The 22,077-nt window shown below is 37.6% G+C and overlaps 1 long non-coding RNA gene across 1 annotated transcript in view; it reads right to left on the bottom strand.

The window, feature by feature from the left end:
* Positions 1-6,716: 6,716 nt before the first annotated feature.
* The window catches only part of LOC124377379, an 80,431-nt gene continuing 65,070 nt past the window's right edge, over positions 6,717-22,077 (bottom strand). The window contains exons 3-4 of the long non-coding RNA XR_006924095.1: positions 19,381-19,446; positions 6,717-6,805 (exon numbers count right to left, since the gene is read on the bottom strand). This is a non-coding gene — a long non-coding RNA (uncharacterized LOC124377379). The remainder of the gene's footprint in view (positions 6,806-19,380; positions 19,447-22,077) is intronic.

Genomic DNA, 22,077 nt, shown 5'->3' with positions numbered 1-22,077 from the left:
ACACTTCATCTAACTCACTCCAGAATCTTTCTTCTCCTCCATCTAACAGCCCACATGTAGAGCATAGGCACTGATGACATTTCAATTGATGACCCCTTCAACTTCCAGCTTCACGTTCATCAGAAACTCTCTTCACCTCCACTACACTCTTACTGTATTCTTCCTTCAAGATCACCCCTACACCATTTATCTTTCCATCGACACCATGATAGAACAGTTTAAAACCCCCTTCAATGTTTCTGGCCTTACTCCCTTTCCACTTAGACTCCTGAACACACAACATATCTACCTTTCTCCTCTCCATCATATTAGCTATCTCTCTCCCTTTACCAGTCATAGTACCAACATTTAAAGTACCAACTCTAACCTCCACTCTTCTCCACTTCTTCTTTTCCTGTCATCTCTATAGTCCTCTTCCTCCTCTCCTTCTCCTCCTTCGGCCAACAGTAGCCCAATTTCCACCGTTACCCTGTTGGCTAACGATACCTGTGGCGGTTGTTAACCTGGGCCTCGACCGATCCGGTATGAAATTTTGATTTGTGATCTGCATATTAGATATACCATATTTATTTATATTTATATTTTATAATATTTATAATAAAGAAAGTATATATTGTACTGTGTTTCAGCTTCATATTTGCACTGCTGTAACATGGAAATTTTCCCACTGCATCACAAATAAAAGTTTATCTTATCTTGTGCACTTCATGTGGCTAGGACAAGTTAGGTTAGTCCTAGCCCTGTGTTCTTTAATGGAGCTCTATGTTGTTTCATGTAGCACCAGGGTTCTGGAGAAACATTGTCTCATTTCACTGTATACTGCATCTATATACCATTGAAATGACAATAAAAGATTCTTGACATGACTTATAATAAGTCATAGTATTTTGGATACTTAAGTACATCCTTTCTCAATGCCTTTCCTGTTTGCTTGGCTTTTACAGGTTGCTATGTCATGTTTATGCAGTGTTAGCCATAAATACGAAAGTCAGTGTGACGCTAGTGTTTTATCAGTGCCTACATCCTGGCTTGAGCTGTGAATGCTTTGACTTCTACATAATGTAGCATAGGAATGTTCACACTTTGCGGAAGAATATGCAATTTCCATAAAGCAGAACAGTGTGACCTCAGCAATCTCGTTCTGAAGTTAGACAGTGATATCCAGATGTTGACAGCGATATCCGGAGCTTTGCGCCCAATAAGACCCCCTGCACATAGTACCAAGGGAAGCCTGGAATTCTGATCGAAAACACACACATCACTTTTCTTCCAATATTCAATTTCCTGGAACACTGAGTTCTTAGTTTTCAATAATGATGTTTTTTTTACCCAGAACTAAGTGATCACTAATGTACTTTAGAAGGCAAGATGCAATGGTTTGGTAAAGTTATCGCTTATTGTATGATAACACACTCACACACACAAAAATTAACAACTGCCCTTTGCCACCTACATAAACTCACAGATCTAGGCTGGTGTTGCTGTGATTGACAAGAGAAAGAGAGAAACAGTATGCTATACTGAGAAGACAGACACTATTGATCAGTTGCCTCCTGCCTAGTGACAGTTGCGACATCATCAGAATTCAAACTTGCAATGCAAGTGGATGCAATGCGAGTGGTTCACACTTCTTGGTTGGTTTTATCATAAGTGGAAAGAACTAAGCACAGTTTACAACAACCAAGATAGCTGTTAAAATCAAGTCTAACCTTGGTGTAAAAATGACACCTTTGGACACCGAAAAACACCTATGGAAAATGAAATTTAAACTTTCTAGATGCAATATCTAGAATAAAAATATTATGTGCTGATTACTTAACAATATGGTATCTAGCTGGGAACACATTGACTATTTGAGAAGTGATAGCTCAGTGGTTACGGCTCTGAGTTACTGATCAGAAGGTCAGGAGTTCATGCCCTGGTATCCCAAAGCTGCTACTCTTGGGGCCCTTCAGCAAGGCCCTCAGAGCTCCAGTGGCGCTGAATCATGTCTGACCCTGCACTCTGTGCCCAGCTTCCTAACAACGCTGGCATGTGTGAAGAAAGATTTTCGATATGCTATAAAGTACAGATGACGCATAAAGCATGCTTTCTTTTCTTATGTGTTTAAGTGCATGCTGTTTTGTTCATTAGTTTGGGATTATGGTGCAATATCTGAAACAGAAGCCACAGAAAAATCTATCCTATTTATGTTGGAGCTTGGTTTTGTGATCGATAATGAAAAAAATGGAGAAAATTTATATTTTAATTATTTAAGGAAACCGGTGCTGGGTTGTTTTTATCTCTAATGCCTAATAAATAGGCATTAACTCGAGGCCAAAGTTTGCAACAATGCTCTACTGTATATGACAAAACAAACCTCCTAGAATACTCCATTAAGCGTTCAAAGTACAGCATTTTGACTGAGAAGCAGTTCGACCACCTCAGGGCAGTTAGTGGTATAAGGATGAGTGGTTTGAAAGAAAGGTATAAGGAAAAAAAAAAAATCTTTGCTTTAGGTATATATCAGGAATAAAGAGGCTGCTGGAGCTCCATTCAAGCCCCTTGCTCCAAGAGACTTTCTGTCCATTCCTTGGCACAGACCTACTTTCACTTGGAGAGATCTGGGCCAAAAATGGGATAGAGGAGAACAGGAGAAAAATTTACCTTCCACAGTGCCAGCCCTTACCATGCTATTTAAAGATTAGCTGAAATGATGTGCTTGTGTGGTTAAGAGCGCAGTTGGAGGGCCACAGTGTGACAGCACTTCTGAGAATCACCTCGGGTCAAAAGTGTGTGTGTGTGTGTGCGTGCGTGCATGCGTGCCTGTCTGTCTGTCTGTCTGTCTTAGAGTCTGCAAATATATACATATATTTGGTTATGAATAGGTTACACAAAAACAGAGGCAATAGTGGTTAAATGTAATCCTCACTTTGTCCCTTTTTTGCCCCAGAGGCACCTGGGCTTTGCTTGTGTTGGCACAGGATATAAAAAAGGAAAAAGCATCACGTTGCCCTGACAGAGCAATCCTACAAAGAGAGGCAAGAGTGCACAGTGAGTATACAGATTCAGTACATGACTCAGCAGATACTACTGTAGAACTATGGGTGAAGTTTTCCAGATAGAGACGTGTATATAAACAGACATCGTTACACATATGGAAATCATTTTTACACATGCAAGATAAGCCATTAATGCATAACATGGAAGCATTTAGTGCAAACATCCCTCCTAGAAAGTTGGGAAGAGAATAAACTAGTATTACGGTCAGTACGTTATTAAATCTTTTTTATAGACATTTCAGTTACATCAAAAAAGTATAACAAACATTTAGGAGCAAACATTTCAAATGAACACATAGTGCAAATGGTAGTAATGTAACATTTAGCCTCTTTCTGTTTGTGACTACATTTAGTTTTTGTGTATCATCACATAACATGTAAGGGTCAGTACCTGAATAATATGATTAAACTGAACATTTCCCAGATCGTCATTTGGTTCCCAGGAAGTCGATTGAATTTGATCACACAGCATGACAAGGCCACAGTAAAGCATGTTTACACTAATTGTACTTTAAATGGACATCAGAGTACCTGGCAGTGGTGGAGCTGTTTGGCACACAAAATAAAAAAATAAAAAACCTGGAACAAGATTAGAAGAAGTAAATATGTCGGGACACCATCACTCACAGACTGCAAAACAAACAGCTCAGCAGCATCTGGTAAAAATATTGTGCATATCTCACTTACTTTTTTCTGTCCCTGGTACTCTTGCTTTCTGTAGCCCAGAATCATTTGGTACATGAATGTAAACCAATCAAAACCCTCAAAGGCTTTCATCAATACAGACAAACAAAGGCAAATGAATTACAGAAACTTGCATCAAGAGATTTTGCCTCTTTTGTTTCTTTCTCCCTTTAAAAAAAAGAAAAAAAAGATTGAGAAGTCTGCAAACAATTATGCTTGGATTAACAGGCCAAATAAACTGATTGGGAAATGAAGCATTGTTTTGGAGGGGGAGTGGGGCATTCACTTTCAAGGTATGCACATACTGTAAATCTTACAGCAAACATGAGAACTAAATAAGCTCTTTGTGTACAATGATGCTTCATGTTGTGAGTAAATGAAAGAAAGTTATGTACATGGTAAATCAGATGGCACTACATCTCCTGTATGTCTTCTTTTCCTACACTTTGAAGTACGAAATGATTTATATAGTCAATTTTGAAGTGTTTATCTTCAAATGCAATAACAAAAACTTTCAGAAACGTCTATATACCATTTATACTAATCATTGTGTATACATACACCTATATACACTATATGGACAAAAGTTTAAATTGTAACCATAAGATTTTTATGTGCTACTTGTATGTGGCCCCAATATTCTGAAAGATGTTCCTCTAGATTTTGAAGTGTGCTTGTGGAGATTGTGTACTCAATCAGCCACAAGGGTGTAAGTCAAGTCAGATACTGATGTAGTGTGAGGAGGTCTGGGTTGCAGTCAGCGTTCCAATTCATCTCAAAAATGTCCAATAGGGTTGAGGCCAGATCTCTATAGCACTCAAGATCTTCCACTCCAAGCCATGCAAACCATAACTTCATAGATCTGGCTTTGCACACAAGGGCATTGTCATGCTGGATTAGGTTTGGGTTTTCCTAGTTCAAGTGCAAGAAACTTTTAATGCTACTACATCCAAAGACATCCTTTACAACTATGTGCTTACAATGCCCAAAGTCAGGTGTTTCAGAACTTTTGTGCTTATGGTGTTTATACAGTCATAGACTGTTTGAGTTTGAGTTCACAATATGTGTGTGAATGTTTACCAATTTAAAAGACTCACTAAGTGTGAACAGGCAAAGGGAAGCAAATAAATGTAATGTATTATAAATACATAGTACTGCCTTTAGTGGAGTCAGGGAAGGATAGATCCTGTTTTCTTCATTTTCCAAGTTAACAGCGATAAGAGGAAATTCTGGAGAAAGTGAGAGTGCTGTATGTTTTTCTCTACTCTTTTTTGCAATGGAATAGTGAGGTCAGATGCTTCTTATCACTGTTTTATCAGATAGAACATCCTGAGCTGGCACTTACCTGGTCTTCCATTCGCTCTACTAGATCTGGGCATTTTGCCAGCCAGCCTGTCCTTATTCCCAAGCTTTGGATTAAGACTCCTGCCAACTTAGTTAACATTGATAACATTTCAGATAATATTTCAAAATACATCTCTACAAAATACAGTTAGCTCATAATACATGGTTATGACTTTTCTTTTTCTCAGGTAAGGATGCGATTAACAAAATAAATAAACTTGCATATCTTTATTTTACGTAAAGCTGTTTTGCTAGAACGTCCATTATGTCGCTATACAAGTGTATTTGAATTGAGTTTGCAGTTGATCTCTCTGATTTAAACTGAATTAGCACTGTGGATTAGCACATTTCCCTAGTTACAAGTTAAAAAAGGTTCAAATTTGTTTTTAATTTGATTTCCTTCAGATATAACCGTAAAAAAAAAAACACCACAAGCAGTAAGTGGAGAGCGAGAGAGAAAGAGATTGTTTGGCACTTGGTTTTTGCAAGAGTATTAGAAAGGGATCCTGAGTGGAAATGGGGAAAAACTCAGAGTGGGGAGTGATCCTCTCAGTGACCCGCAGTGTTACGCTGAGTTCAGCTGCTGTGCTCAGCCAGAAATCTGCTCCACTCCCCAAACACACTCCACATGAGCACCTAGAACCCATTCGATGTATAAACATCCCCCACTGCCCTCCTAATAATCACCGTGTGTTGGTGTTCACAAAAATCCCTACTCAGAATGTTGTGAGTTTCATCCGTAAGCCTGCTGTCTCCCTTACAAATGCATCGGGTATACCTGTGTACAGACACATATACATATATATCCGTGCGCACATTCCTCTTGACCTTTGACCCCTCAGCAGTGTAGTTTAAGTCCTTTGGTTTAGTGACTGACAGCATTGAAGGCCCTCTGCTTCCACACATGGTTTTGGTTAGAGAGCACAGGGAGGATGGACTGTGCTGTCATATACTCATACCTTATACAGAAGACTTGTAAACACATCGGGACTGTGAACTTATCCAGAAGACTCGCATGTCATAAGGCTGACGTTTAATAGATTGAACTGGAGAAAAACAACCAATGTTATCATGGGGATAATCACTCCTGAGGTGCAGCGGGCAAGCATGCTGACGTATTGTACTTACGTAATTATGCTCAAAAAGTAGTAGAGCTGTTTTGTTCAGGTTATTGAAATTCATTTTGAACTACACAAACTGATATGACACAAACACAAACTAATAATAAACTGTATACCACAGTACTTTTGCAGCTTCTCTTTTGCGATGTGTCACTCATCATGTACTACTGTTTTATGTCTTACTGCAAATTCAGCCATATATGGTGTTTTGCTATTGTTATATTAAAAATAGGCTTATCGTTGGTCCACTAGCCTTGAAGACGTCATCTGTAATATTTATATCTCGGACTGGAGCAGATGTCTTTGTTTATATTCTAAGCACTGATGCAGGGTTGAAAAACATAAAGGTTTCATCATTGAATACATTCATTAGCTTAAAACAAATGTCAATAATTTTATATTTTTTAATATATATTTTATATAATCATATCATATCAGGTGCCATAATACAGGATTTAGAGTATACACTGTGCAGGCAAGCACACACACACACACACACACACACACACACACACACACACACACACTGATGCACTGATTTATAAGCCTCATAGACTTACCTGTATGTGCCTCTGAACGGTTTATTTGAGGAACAGCAACCGGAGTATGATCCCGCTAAAAAACAAACAGAAAATCTTTAGGCATCGTGCCTCTACGCCATATGATTTACTGCGAGCAGCCAAGCCGAGCAAATCCTTGAGAGAGAAGCAAGCCCTTGCCAAGCCATGTTTCAAGCAGCTACACAAACCAGAGCACACGGCTCTTACTGCTCTGCTAGTTACGGATGAGTAAACACTGGAGATGCTGATTTTCAGGTGCTGCCTCACACAGTTACGTGTTATGGCCTATGATCTGACATTTCAAAAGGACCCTGCTGTAATAGCATAATAACCTAAATCCCAACCAAAGTGTTATTTGATCACTGGAACCATCCGGACCACCGGTTAAAAACCACACTGATGCAACCCATCCACCTGTGCATTGCTCATTTTATAGGTACAAGAGCTAATACTGCAAAAATGTGTCATTGTAAATCCCAGTAATATGCCTCTTTCTGTAAAACAGATCAGCAGTTTGGATGCAAAACCTTTCAAGAGCTTTCATAACTCAGTAAGAGTGTTTTCTATTGCATGGCAGCTCTAGAGGTGTAAAAGCTGGATGAGCTAAACAGCTAAAAAAAAAAAATAAGAGAAAAAACATTGCAGGAGGATCAAATTTTTCTTTAGCTCGCAGATGTTTCGGGATTTTGAAGTTTAATCGATACCACACAATAAAAGAACCACTTTAGAAAAAAATCCACTCCAACATTTTGATGACGAAAGGTACACATTATTTTTATTTTGGCTGAAAACATAGCAATGGCATCACAATTCCCTGATGAGGGAAATTCCAGAATTGAGAAGTAATGGAAAGAGGTAATGCTTTATAATATGGTTCTGTAATCTGGTACTTTAAGTACTTAATCCATGAGTAATCAAGTGTTTCCATAGTAGTTCTCCAAAGAATATGAATTAATATAATAAACTACTTTATTGTGTTGAGTGAAATGGAACGATTTAGCAACTGGTGTTTAATTACTATGCTGACAAAACCATAATGACTTGTTATTTAACTTGAAACCACTGCTGTTTTTAGGAATTATACTCTGTACTTACATTCTTATTACGGAAAAGACTGATATCTTAATGTCGCCCATATACTGTGTGCCCCAACACGTCAATTGATCAATGAATAAAGCATTGTTAAATAACTAGTAACTAATGTGCAAAACTGAATAACAAAATCAATGTTCAAGTTCTCTCAGCATAGTAGTGATTCATTTACTGTTCTTTAGTTGAGATTAGTTCTAAACTGTTGTATCTTCATTACACACTTTTTTATTACATTCATTAGAACTGATTTCGAAGTACACTATGTGTACACTAAGGTTCGTGGACACTTGAGCTTTGTATGTGCTTTTTAATCCCCAATTCCAAATTAAGTCCCCATTTGCTGGTATAATAACCTCCACATCCAGATGTTCCACTAGATTTTGTAGTGTGTTTGTGGAGATTTGTGCTCATTCAGCTACAAGAGTGTTAGTAAATTCAGGTACTGGTGTAGGCTGATGAGGCCTGGGGTGCATTCAGTGTCCCAATTCATCCTGAAGGTATTTATTAGGTCATAGGTCATCTCTAAGGTGTTGTGGTTGGAGCTTGAGAGATGTTTTAACCAGCCGAGCAGTGGTAGAGGATTGGAGGGAACATGCAGAGAAACATGCAGAGTGAGATAAGTGATGTGATGTAGATAGGTGCTGCCCTTTTATGGTGATTAAGGTAGCAACAGGATGTCAGTGGAGGGACAATATAGTGGAGTGGTGTTATGATGCCGACAGATGTTGTGTGGGCTTTTATGAAATGTATCACCATGTGAGAAAGATATGGGCATGTTGTTACTGGTAAACAGGCATAACCTAGACATGACACAGTAAATGTGATGCTGGCTGTGGTCAAAACAATTATCAAACCAGGCAGAGAACAATAGATTACACTTACAGTATCATAGCCACAACACTAGAGTAAGATTGGGTTTTTAAACGGACTATTTTGATAGTAAACACTGATTGATTTCAGCTGATTGCAGAGTTGTATTGGGCAATTTGGCTATTGTTTTCATTTTGCGTTTCTTGCTGTATCTCTGGACATACCTTTTCAGCATAAGCTGCTGATTAAAGCTGCTGACTCTAATTACGGCCCTTACCTCGAGTGACTTTTAACTTCAATGCCAGTTCAGTTCAGAGTTCAGAGATACGAGGACCAGAATATCCTGACTTTGAAGACCACTGATATACAGCCATGAAGGTGACTTTACCATGGTGACAAATCGTGTCTTTTAAGCAGCACTTGTAAGCTTAGTGACTGACAGGAAAATTGATATCAGCCTAACAAAAGCTTATCTGAGCTTTAAAGCAGACCACAGATAGGATGTTTTGGGCTTCTTTGAGGTTTTGTTTATGGGCTTGAGCTGCAAAGCCATGTATCCTTTGCCTGGGGACAATTATGAAGTAGTATCCATTTGATCTTCGGTTGATTTATTTGCTGGATTTTGCTGCACTTAATAGATTGATATCGTATAACCATGTTGTAAAGCATTGTTCTTATTAGGTTAGGGAATTAACCACTGGTTTGTAGATGCTAGCTTCATTTAAACATAACATAATCTGTACAAATGACAGGGCATAGACAAGATGTGTCTTGATCAGAACCAGAACCATCCTAACAAAGCAGGAACTGTAACTGGGATACAAGCTGCACAAACAAATAAACAAAAAAACGGTGTTAAAAGTCATTAGTTTTTATGAACATTTGCAAATACTTTAACATGGTGTTAGTGGCCACTGCTATACTAATGATACACATCTGTAGGTTTCAGCCAAACCAATTGACAGGCACATGTTTAAAGTTGGGAAATGTTTACAACACATAGTGTGCTGAGAAAATTCCTTAAAATTATTTCAAATTAATTTGCAAAGCCACAAACAGCTAGAAATAAGGTTTTTTTTTTCTCATTATGTAGTAACTCCTGAATGATCATGTGCAGCACTGGAAGGTCTTGGTGTGATTCATGAAAGCAGTCTAATCTTTCTTTTATTTTAAATGCATTAATACAATATGGTCAAAATGTTGCATTGAAAACAGGTGTTGTTATTGCTGTTGTTATTACTCTGGGTTGTTTGTGTGTGTGTGTGTGTGTGTGTGTGTGTGTGTGTGTGTGTGTGTGTGGGGGTGTTAGGGTTAGTAGTTAGTAGTTCCTAGAATAGCAAAGTCCACTAAAGGCGGTAGATCATTCTCACATTTAGCTCATAAACTTTGAAATAGTCTTCCTGACAGTGTTCGGGGCTCAGACACACTCTCCCAGTTTAAGTGCAGATTAAAAACTTATCTTTTTAGCAAATCCTACACATAACACACATCACATCATAACCTTGTGCTTCAGTACATCTGATCACATGCACATTATCAACTTGTGCTGTTAATATCATGAACAGCAGCTACGCTAGTTTCTCTCCACATCTAGAGACATACCAGCACCATTTGAATTCCACCTCATGTACAGTTTGGACATTGGACCTCTTTGAGTGTTTAAAGGCTCTGGCATGGAGAAGCTGGTGTTGGATCTGTGATAATCTCAAAGGTTCAGGTATTTTATGAGTTGCTTAGTAGCTCCTGGTTCCATAATTTCAAATGACTGTATAAGACTGTAGAAAGGACCTCACTCATAATCTTACATTCTAGTGCTCATGTTAGTTCTCACTCTCCGGTATTCTGTATTGTTTTAAAGACTATAATCACACTCCTGATATCACCCAAATGAGGATGGGTTCCCCTTTTGAGTCTGGTTCCTCTCAAGGTTTCTTCCTCATAACATCTAAGGGAGTTTTTTCTTGCCACAGTCACCATGGCTGCTCATCAGGGATAAATACACATCATTTACTTTCTCTCCTAAATTCCGTAAAGCTGCTTTGAGACAATGTCCATTGTAATCTTGACTTCACTTGACAAACAACTTAGTTGAACCAACAAACGAACCCATAAAAAAAAACATTTTTAAACTACTGTGCCACCTAAATGTATAAATGGCATAAACTGATCTTGCCTTTTCATTTACTGTTGCATAGAATACTCATACAGTAAAAACGTGTTGCTCATTCGTTGTTTCAGGGCAGTTTAAAGACAAACTATTTGAAACTTAGTAGTAAAAAAAAAAGGAGCCAGTTACATTATATGGACAAAAGTATTGGGACACCTGACTTTTCCAGCCTTATGTGGTTCTTCCCCAAAGTTGGAGGTATATTTTTTTCCCTTCATTTGCACTAGGAGACTCATAGCAATGCCCTTGTGCACAAAGCCAGCTCCATGAATATATAGATGATATATGGTTTGCATGAATTGGTTGCATAAGTTGAATAGGAAGCTCTAGAATGGTATGCTACAAAGATCTAACATACCAGCACACAGCATCTCATTCTGCATGGCACCATGTTCCCTTCAATCCTGAACCACTGCTTGACTGGTCCCAACATGTCTCAGGATACAAAAAAGGCATCACTTGTTAATAGCTAAAATGTAAATGTACACAAAGAGAGCTCCAAAGAGAGCGGAGTTGGAATGAAAGATCTATAGAGCTACAACCACAACACCTTTGAGATGACCAATGACCTATGACAACACCTTTGGGAAAAACTGGAACACTGTCTGCACCCCAGGCCTCTTCATTCTACATGAATACCTGATATTACAAATACCATTGTGACTGAATGTGACTAGTGGAACATCTTCCTAGAAAGGTGGAGGTTATTATAACTAAATCAACTATATTTACTTTAAGTGGAATTGCATCTTTAAGCACAATTTTCGCTTCTGAAGTAATTAGCAGACTTTCCCTTCCTTCCTCCTAAAACTTTACTTTTGATTGAGATATGTGCAGAAGAATAACATGTTTCAATACAATTTTTTAGCAAAGTTAAAAAAAAACTTCCCGAACCTACTTACTGAACCTAAACCTACTAAAGAATTTTCTCAGGCTGCCACACTAATACTTTTTTATAACTGGTTTTAAAATGACATATTTTAACTTGCCAAAAATAATATCGAGTATGACACAAATGGTGTTTTAGTGGTTGCGGAAATAAGAGAAAATGCCACCCCCACCCCCGTACATGACCTTTACAATTCCATATGATTCATTATTTGTTTTGGGCTAATTTCTATGTAGAATTAATGGAATAACAGAGTGAGAAGTCTAACCATTCAGTCAACATGAATTAAACACTGGTATTTTTAATGGGGGGGGAATAGGCTTCAATAATAATATTATAAACATGTAACCTAAAGCCAGCTGTGTTTTATAACAATTCCCATGATGGTTATCTCACACACCACCACATCAGTGCTTACTATTTATATCTAGGATTATAGGTGACAGCTGCCTCTTCTTGGAATCTTTTCTTTCTAAAATATAAGTGACATAATATAAACTCTTACAAAATATTTTAATTGTTTGTGACCCAATTAACAGTCCCCCACCCCCACACACATTGACACACACACAGCTGGCTGAGGACAGAAATCTGCTCTGAGTTTGTGTTTGTTACTAATGAAAACACACACACACACACACACACACACACACACACACACACACACACACACACACACACACACACGGACACAGCAAATTCTTCCCCTTATTAAATCTTAACTGAACTCCACCCTGTAGTTTATTGCTTTTACCCTGACTAATGCCTGTTGTCAGCAGGGAATCTTTGGGCTCAGAGTTGGGCTTGACTTGGACCTGTTAAGGTCCACAGCCTCAGGGGATGCTCTTGGGCCATGCTCCTGGGCCACTGAAATGTTTTTCTAGCCCCTCTGAACAGAGATTGTGAAACTTAAGAACCACGTGTGTGTTTGTATGTTTGTGTGTGGGTGGTGAGATGCAGGTGTGTGGTTAAAAGTGCACCTTCCCATGCAAAATTTAACTATAGTTATGTGTGGGGGAAAAAGAAAGAAAATATGGGAAAGTAGAACTGAGATGCGAATTTGAAGGGTATTGAAAAATTAGTGGAGAGGGCTATGAGTTAAATCTACAGCTGTGCATGAGCTGTCAAACATTAAGCCTTCTGCACCCCAAAGGTCTGCCATTAATATTTTTCCCCTGAACATACTTCAGGCTATTAAAATAAACCATAATTTATGTAAAAAAAAAGAAACTATGGAAGTGCAAACTTGACCTTGCACATTAAAATATAAATCTTTTAACATAAGCATTACATCATGAATATAGATAACCCAGTAAATTGATAGTTGCACTTATGCCTAGTAAATGAGGCCAAGAGAAATTAATACTAGGAACAGTATATATTACCTCCCTCCACTTTCATCACACAAAAACTAGAAACCTAATACAGCTCATATCTTCAGCTTCAAAAAGAAGCACCGATTATGCAAATTAAACATCACTGTCAACATATTTGCCTGTTCTTCAGTCCTGGAGACTTTCTTCCAAGCTTGAGCAGAGATGAATAAAAAATTGGCAAAATAGCAAATAGTTAGGAATGGAAAAATAGCAAAAAAAAAAAAAAAAAAAAAAGAGAAAGAAGAGAGAGAGAGACAGAGGTTGACAGAGATGAAAGATCTGCTTCAAAAGCCACAGGTTTAAAAAGTGCTGAATCAGCATTGCTGAATGCTTACACTGGAGTGCGCAAAACTACACATACTGCAGAACGATAATGACATAGTTGCAGCGATGTAATTACATTATTACTACAATTACATCAAAATAGGAATCAAATGTAAATCAAAAAAAGATTTAAGGTACTGGACAACCGTAATTGAACTCATCAGTTACATTGAAACCCGGCACCATGTTGTGTAAACAGACCTCGTGGCTTATATTCTTATTCTATAATTTTCTATGTTTTTACAGGTTTCTCTGTGTTACTATATTGTACACATATTTGCTAAGCTATTTTCATCCTATAAGGTAACAAGGGCTGTATTCATAGAATACATTAGATCTAAAAAAAAAGCAATTAGGAAACGTTATATCATGCATGGTATATGGTGCATCATGCATATATATATATATAAAACCATGCATGATATTTATATGACGTTACCATGTGATCTGCAAAATGTGATTGTGTTGCCAGAGAATAACTTCTAATAACTTTTGCTTAACTTTGGTTTCTAGGTTTAAAATTATTTTATATATATATATATATATATATATATATATATATATATATATATATATATATATATATATATATATATATCCAACCAAAGGGCTGGGCCTAAAATAATAGCTGGTGTCATCCTTGGTTAGTTTTAAAAAGCTTGACTGGTCTTTTGGCCAGAAGAATTGTTTTGTGCTTAGCAATGTAATGGCAAAGTTTTTGTGTTGAAACTCGTGTCAAACAAAACAAAGAGAATATTTTTGTACTATAATACATTAATTATAAAGATTACTAAATATGGTCTGCATACGTTTATGATTTCAAATAATGTGACATTTGAAAATCATACAAAATGATTGTCAAATGGACTATGAACCATATTGTGATCAGGTCCTTTGTGAGTGAGGGGGCTGTAGTAGTGTTTTTGTAACAAGATATATGTGCCGATTCGGAAGGGAAGAGCTCCCTTGCGTTATAGCCTTAAACATTTCTACAGACCTGAACAGAAGCTCACAAAGTCGTCTGACTGATCTAAACAAGAGAGTGAACTACCATGAGGGAATATGCTAGATGAGTTCTCCATCGCATGCTACATTTTAGAACGTCTGATATTCTCTGGTGTGCAGTCTTTGAGGCAGCACACCAAAGATTATATTATTTAAAATGTCTTATTTGAACTTTGCACAAAGAAAAGGAAAAAGGCAGTACAATCAGATACCAAGAAATGTTTGCTCACCTCTGGTTCACCTCAGGGTACGTTTTTGCCTTAAAAAGTAAATGGCCTTATTTTAAGTCTTGGTCACATAATCAGTTATTAACCTTGAGCCAAAGTTAGTGTTACACAAGCTACAAGCTTAAATCATCACAACATACCTAAAGGATCGCTTTCTTTCAGGGAAGTGTTACATATATACACTATATGGATAAAAGTATTGGGATACTTGACCTTTCATACCAAATATAGTTCTTCCCCAAACTGCAAACACAAAGTTGGAGGCATACAGGCATGCAGTAGCATTTACTTTTCTCTTCACTTCAAATAGGAGACCCAAAACCTGTTCCAGGATGACAATACCCCTGTGCACAAAGCCAGCATCATGAAGATATGCTTTACATAGGTTGAAGTGGAAGATCTTGAGTGCCTAACTTTAGAGCTCTGACCCCAATCTTTCGTACAATCACCAGACATCTGATCACGTACACATGTGACCCTCTAGCATACACACTCTGTATACCATGACTGCCAACAAATCACTGCAAAGTCTTGCCCTTGCTTTTATCAGTTATGCAACCAATCCATTCACTGTTGTGTTTTGGCTATTTGATTTTGACCTTGTTTCTGCCTAGCTCTAATTTCACTGTTTGCCCAATTGCTTACATTTCCTGTCTGTTAATTTTCAGGATTTTCATTAGTTCACTAAGTCTCTGCATTTGCAGCAAAGACAGTTAGAGTTACAGCTAAAACAGCAAAGTATTCAACTAATATTTAGAGCTCAGCATCAAATTCTGAAGATACAAAAAAATTGTCTGCTGCACTACTGTGCCTCATATGATAAAAAAAATATATATATATATTCACAATGTTTGTTGATAATATTTGGGCTTCAGTGTGATTCAAATCAACTGACAACTTTTTTTATTGCATTCTGCTTCATAACAATTTTTGAAAAACTTTTAATGTATGTAGAAGAGGGCAGATAGTGCTTTCCTCTGTGATGCAGCATGTGCAACAGTTACCTTGGCAAATATGGGTTTGCATTTTCTCCACTGATAATTGTGGTATAAAAGTGTAAATCTGAGTAGAAAGAAGGAATTGTTAGGTGACCACATTGGGGGGAAAAATAGGGGGAAATTGGTAAAGGCAGCAAAAGGTTACAGTTGTGGACTGTTATTATGCATTTTATTATTACATATTGCTTATGGTTTATTGTCTTGTGTAGCCTGTATAACCTTTAAAATGGTTGTTTGATGAAGTTAACCAGCAGTATTTGAATAAATATGTTTGATTTCTTCGTGCTTATGTGCATTATGTCTATTCCCAGACCATTTTATTGCAGTAAATACATAGCTAGCATGCAGAACCAGCATTCTCAATTCACCCTTTTCTTCCACCCACAGTTTCAAACAACATAGTAGGTGAAATGGTGAATAGTGTGTGTCTGTGGTGACACATAATGAACAGGTGTCTCATCCATAATATGCTTTCCCAGTGTTTCCAAGATCTACTACAACCCTAATCAATATAATGTTATTACAGGAAAAAATAATATTAATGGAATTAATTAATACACATATACAGTGCAACCTGGATACTTGTGGGGATTACGTTATATGACCCCTCGCGAGTAACAAAAAATCACAAGGTTTTGACTCTCCTTTTGATGGTTCCTTTTTTAAGCTGAATCGCACTGTACTATACTGTAAACTCAACAAAATTGTGAATTACCTTTTTATTTACTACTTTACATGAATAATACAATAATAAAATAGTTTTTCAAACATTTGTATGTAATTAATTAGTGCAAACGTTCAAGCCACTCACGGCTTCTCGCAAACTATCTCACAAGTTACTCTGGTTCCAAATGAATGCCAAGGTCGCGAGTATCGATGTTCCACTGTATTACTTTTCAAAATTAGAAAGCATGTTTTAACAAGTATTTAAGGAACATAAAGATAAAAAATATACATATACATAATATAGTCCATCTTCCAGAAGGAACTTATTCAGATTTATCATTTCTCATTTAGACTTTTTTTTTTATTATCAGCTAAACAAGTGCCTGTAAATCATTCAGAATGAGGAACTGTAATCAGCAAATTACAAACACATCTGGATGTGACACTGTGTGTACACAAATCTTATCTAGACATACTGCAGCCAGATCTCACACAAAATATTTCATACAAACTGCTAAGCAGGATAGACTGATTACAATACGTTTTCATCTGTTTTAATGCCCAAACATTCTAAATCAAACAAGAGCCATCTGAAATTCCACAAATGATCATAACAGCTTTTGTCCTTTGTTTTGCAAGGTCAGGTAAAGGTTCAGTCTGGTAGACTTTAGTATTGTAGTATTGTGGTGGCCATGTTTGAACCACATATTACAGACCGCTGGTCACTAAACCAGTGAGGATGCCAGCAAACCCAAGGTTCCTAGCAGACACCATATCCATCTCCTGAGTGTCTCACTCGGGCCAGATTAAAGACAGTTGCGTGCTAGAGAGCTCATCTGTTTCAGTAAAAAATAAATCTGTACACCATTTGTCCATGAATAGTTCATTATTCACTTTTCAGCCAATGTTCAAGCAACATTTAATGATATTAGGTTTTCAAAGCTTGTGAATTCCAGTGTTTTTTTCCCTAAGAGACAAAAAGTTATACTTCTAATAAACATGTAAATTATGTACATTCTTTATATTTTACATAATTGATTGATACAATAGGTTTTGGAACATTTACAAGACTTATGTACTCACTAACCTGATGAGCCAGTCACAAAATATATTACCATACATTCAATATATATTGAAAGCACACACACATTTATAGACAACCGAAGCTACCCTTAAAAAATATACTTTTCCGAAGCAAAGACAGTTTATTCAAGTGAGTTTTGGCCGCCACAGCACTTACAAAGCTACTTTAGAGAACACTGGCTACTTCACTCAGCCTTTATGCCACACTACTGAGAGCAAGAAAGCAGGATATGAGGGATCCTCTTCTAAAGAGCTCATCACATCGTCTGTTGGTCTTGGCATTGTAGAATAAACAATATGGAGGAAAAGGTGCAGCTGAATGGTCTCAGAGAGACCATATTTGACACCAGTATTAGAAAATATACAGTTGCAACTTTAAAGTGTTACCTGTTTCTGATATTACAGTCAGTAGATACCGTCAGGTCTGACTGACTAATAGACTAAGTTTGTTACAAAATCTATAAAAAAAAAAAGAAAATAAATATTCCAGTGTTCCTCAATAACAATTTTATAGAAATATATACGACTACTTTTGCAGGAAACTAAATTACCTCAAAGAATATAATACTAACCAGGAGCCTTGGCATTCAAAACTTGAATAAAAAGCCAGGACATGATTCAACATAACCCAGTTATTAGTAATAAAAATTGAACAGTCCACCTGATCTGACGGTAAACCAATTGCAAAACATAGATGCAAGAAGACCACCATGGTAGAATGAAAAGCACTGGGCAGAACCTCAATAATGCATTAGGACTTATAAAATAAAACATCGGCAGCACATTAGTGCCGGCAGTCCAGCTGAAGACAAACACAATGTTTTACGGGAAAGTTTTATAGTTTAGAAAGACTTAAATTCACAAACGATGCGTACATGGCCTCATTAAACATTCCAAGTACTGGTGATCACACGTCATGTTTGATACAATTCCAAAGGCCCTGCTAATTCAAAAGAAAGTAACATGTTTTATAGGCCTTTAAAAAGAATGTCTCCCTGTTTCTTGTACAAATCATGAAGAAGAAAAAACATTTAAACGTGAGACAATAGGAAACCTCATTTTACTGGCATGTGAATGTGCATGTCTCAGCAGCTTTTAAGAAGTGGATCCGGTAAGCATTAACATCTGAGTGGGGTTAACAACTCTACCACCAAAGGAGTCACTACATGTCTTGCATCATCTGAGAGACAAAGAGAGGAAAAAGTGGATAATGGGGAAAAGAAGAAGATAAAGCAGAGGATAAAGAAGGTATAGACACAGAAAAAGTGTGTATGGCTTTTAAACTGTTCTAATCTGAAAGCACAAAGGTTTTTAAACACCCACTGAGCCCAAACAAGTGTTGCAATATCTTTAATCACCAAAGGCTATTTCTTTTAGAGGAGTTCTCTTACATATTATCCATTGTGTACTCTTATTTCTAAGCACACTTTCCACCAGCAGATGCCACTGTAATTAGTCATTCACTTTCTAATTGCTTATTGTTTTTTCGTCTACATAATCACTTGCCGTCCGGTTCCTTATTGCGAAATCTTGTCGCTTGTAAATCACTTGTGTTGTGTACGTTTTGCACTTTCTCTGTTTGCCTGATACTTGTTTTGCAACCTCTTGCTCACTTTTGATTGCTGTATTGTTTGTTTGTTAGTTCCTGGTGGTCTAGTGGTTAGGATGCGGCGCTCTCACCGATCCCCAGTCAGGGAACCAACCCCAGCCATTAGGGTTGCACAAGCCTTAGTGCCGGTCTCAAGCCCGAATAAATGGGGAGGGTTGCGTTAGGAAGGGCATCCAGCGTAAAAACGTGTGCCAAATCAAACATATGGATGGTCCGCTCTAGCGACCCTTAACGGGAGAAGCCGAAAGAAAGTTTTATTGTTTGTTTGTGTCCTTGGTTTGTTTGACCATTGCTGGACTAATGATATGGCCTTTTAATGAACTGTGCATACAGGTCCTCACTTTACTTACGAGTTTGGTTCAGTGGTTCATTTGGTTTACCTACTTCATGCATAGTGTTTTCATTCCATGCCCTGGATCCACCATAGCCATCACCAGCATAAATGAGTTCCTGTTGACAAATAAAGGAATGAATAAGTGAATTGATGTATACATGACTGAATGAATGAATGAATGACCTCTTACTCTCAAAAGGCACTGATCATCTGAGACTCATTGGAAACATTCCAAGTGAAATGAGGGCAGATTTTTGCAGCCATTAATAAACCCCGATTTAAATATCTTAAGGTGGAGGATTCATGCTGTTTCAGCTGCATTACCTCACTAATTATTCAGTGCTGTAAAATCACACGTCAGGTCGGTTTGTAAGCCTTTGGAAATTACATCAAATAGACTGTTAGATGGCTTGGCAATAAATGTTGCACAACTATCTTAAACCACATATAGTGTAGAAAGCCGTTAGCCAATCCTATTAGCATCACTGCAGTAATGAGCAGGATTCAGATTTTTGTTTATAGTGTTCCCTCTCTGTGATTTGCTGTCTTGGCTGATTTCTCTCAGTACACCAATCATCTCATGATGATCAGGTCTGAAGTCTACACTTGAATTTACATTATTCATGTGATTTTCTGGCTTGCATATGTCCCCCCTGCTGTTTATGAGCTTATCGGTTGCAAAATCTGGAAGGATTCTCTCTGCTTTCCTGCAGGCCAGAGTGACATTTGCATTGGAAGATTTAGATATGAAGGAGGAACTCTGTTTGCAGCTGGCTGTTTTTGCTCATACATATCTTTGGAGCTCTTGAACATGAGCCAATTTATACAAATAGGTTTTGTTATTGCTCATTCTAAAATTGCTTAGCCCAACCATCTGGATGCCGCCCACCCAGAATGGCCCTGATCTCCTCGTATTGACAGCAGAGGGCCACCAAAACAAAGGCACATGGCATGGAGGTGGGATAAACCTCTTAACCGCTTTGTGAAGTAAGGCTTTTGATTTTTTTCCTCTTCATGTCACGTTTGAGACCTTTCAGGAACACTTGAAAGCAGTGCAGTGGAGAAAGCAGTTCTAATGAACAACAGGTCCTCAGTGCTTCAGGCCAAGCAAAGAATGTTTATTTAGATGGATGAGCCAAGAGCTGGCCAGCTGGTTTGAGTTGTGAACAATACTGAAGATTTAGAACACATATGGTTTGCATTATAACAACTCTCTTTCTTTCTCTGTATCTACCCTATTTTCATTTTCTTTCTATATCTACACCCCCATGCACTTTCTGCATAACACGCTCTCATACAGTGCTCCCACACTAAAGCTTAAAAAAACATATGTACGGACAAACACACTTACACCAAGTTGAATTATCAGATCGTCTTGCATGCTGCTTTTGATTTCCTGAGAATCCTGCCTCAACTAAAAAGCTCTGCTTCCATTTCCTTTCGCCCATTCATCAAGTCCCTGGTCACATATGTATCTCTCTATCACTACATGTTTATAGGGCCTCCATTACTATTAGAAATCAGACAACACGTTTGATTATCAGAGGCAAGTCTGTGTTACAATCGGTGAATTTTTATTATATGAAATACTATATGTCAGTTCAACAAAACACATCTTCATTCACCCTCCCAATCCTTGTTCCCTTGGGTTGGTGACATGAGACCCCTAACCTCTGTAACTTACATAAACAAAAGCACACTTTATTTAACTAATTAGATGATTTCTGAAAAACAAAGTGAAGGTAGATTGCTGGAGGTGTAAAAAATAATAATATGCAAGTGTATAAACTACTTCTCTTCTAATCTTTTTTTTTTTTGTCGAAAGAAGATTTGGAGCAAAGGGAGTTGCTTTGACCTGTTGGTCACACTGTCATTTCAGATTTATTAAAGACATCTGAAAGAAGGTTATTCCTGGTCAGGATTGAAGATTTTCAGTTGTTAATCTTATGAAGTGAAACTTTAGTTATTGGCATAAATAGACATGAGGGGGAAATGGAATTTGGCTGTTTTTCCTGAAAGTGTTTAAAGCAGATTAATTTGTTCTTAGGGGACAGCAGGCATAAATCACTAAATTCCAGATGAATGTATTTGTATTTAGCATAAGAATTACACTATATGGGCAGATCACCTCCTGATCTACCATTACTGTATGTGCTCAATATTTTGGTACATACAAAATAACCTTCACTCTTGTGGGCTTTTGGAGAATGGCTGTGGGAATTTTTGTTCATTCTACCACATGATCGTTACTGAGTTCAGGCACTGGGGTTGGCTGAGGTGGCCTGTTGGAATTTCAGTTGATCTTAAGGTATTTATTGGGCTTGAGGCCTGGGCTTACACTCCTAACTTGGCAAACCATATCTTCATAGACCTTGCTTTGTGCAAAAAGGCATTGTCTTGCTGGAAGAAGCTGCTGCAATAGGTTGAGATTAGAAATGTACACCAGGACTAGAAGACCATAGATCACATCAAAAACATTTATTTCCGGCACAACTATAATACGCCATGATATACCTTTGTGACAATTACCTTTCTTCAAAATGTACATGCTAATAATAGATAGAAATGATAGTTCATGCTATGCCACCATCTCTATGTGATTTTCTTCAGCACTGAACTTCGGGACATCAGATGTTGTCACCTTGATATCTTTGAACTGATTGTATCGAACTGGTGATCAAACAGAAACGGTCAAAATAAACCATTCACACTGATTAATCCTGTAGCAAACCTGTACTGACCTTTCA

This window comes from Silurus meridionalis, chromosome 23, assembly GCF_014805685.1.
Source record: "Silurus meridionalis isolate SWU-2019-XX chromosome 23, ASM1480568v1, whole genome shotgun sequence".
Lineage (NCBI taxonomy): Eukaryota > Metazoa > Chordata > Actinopteri > Siluriformes > Siluridae > Silurus > Silurus meridionalis.
Note: the sequence above shows the minus strand (reverse complement) of the source record. Positions and strands in the feature narration are given on the sequence as shown.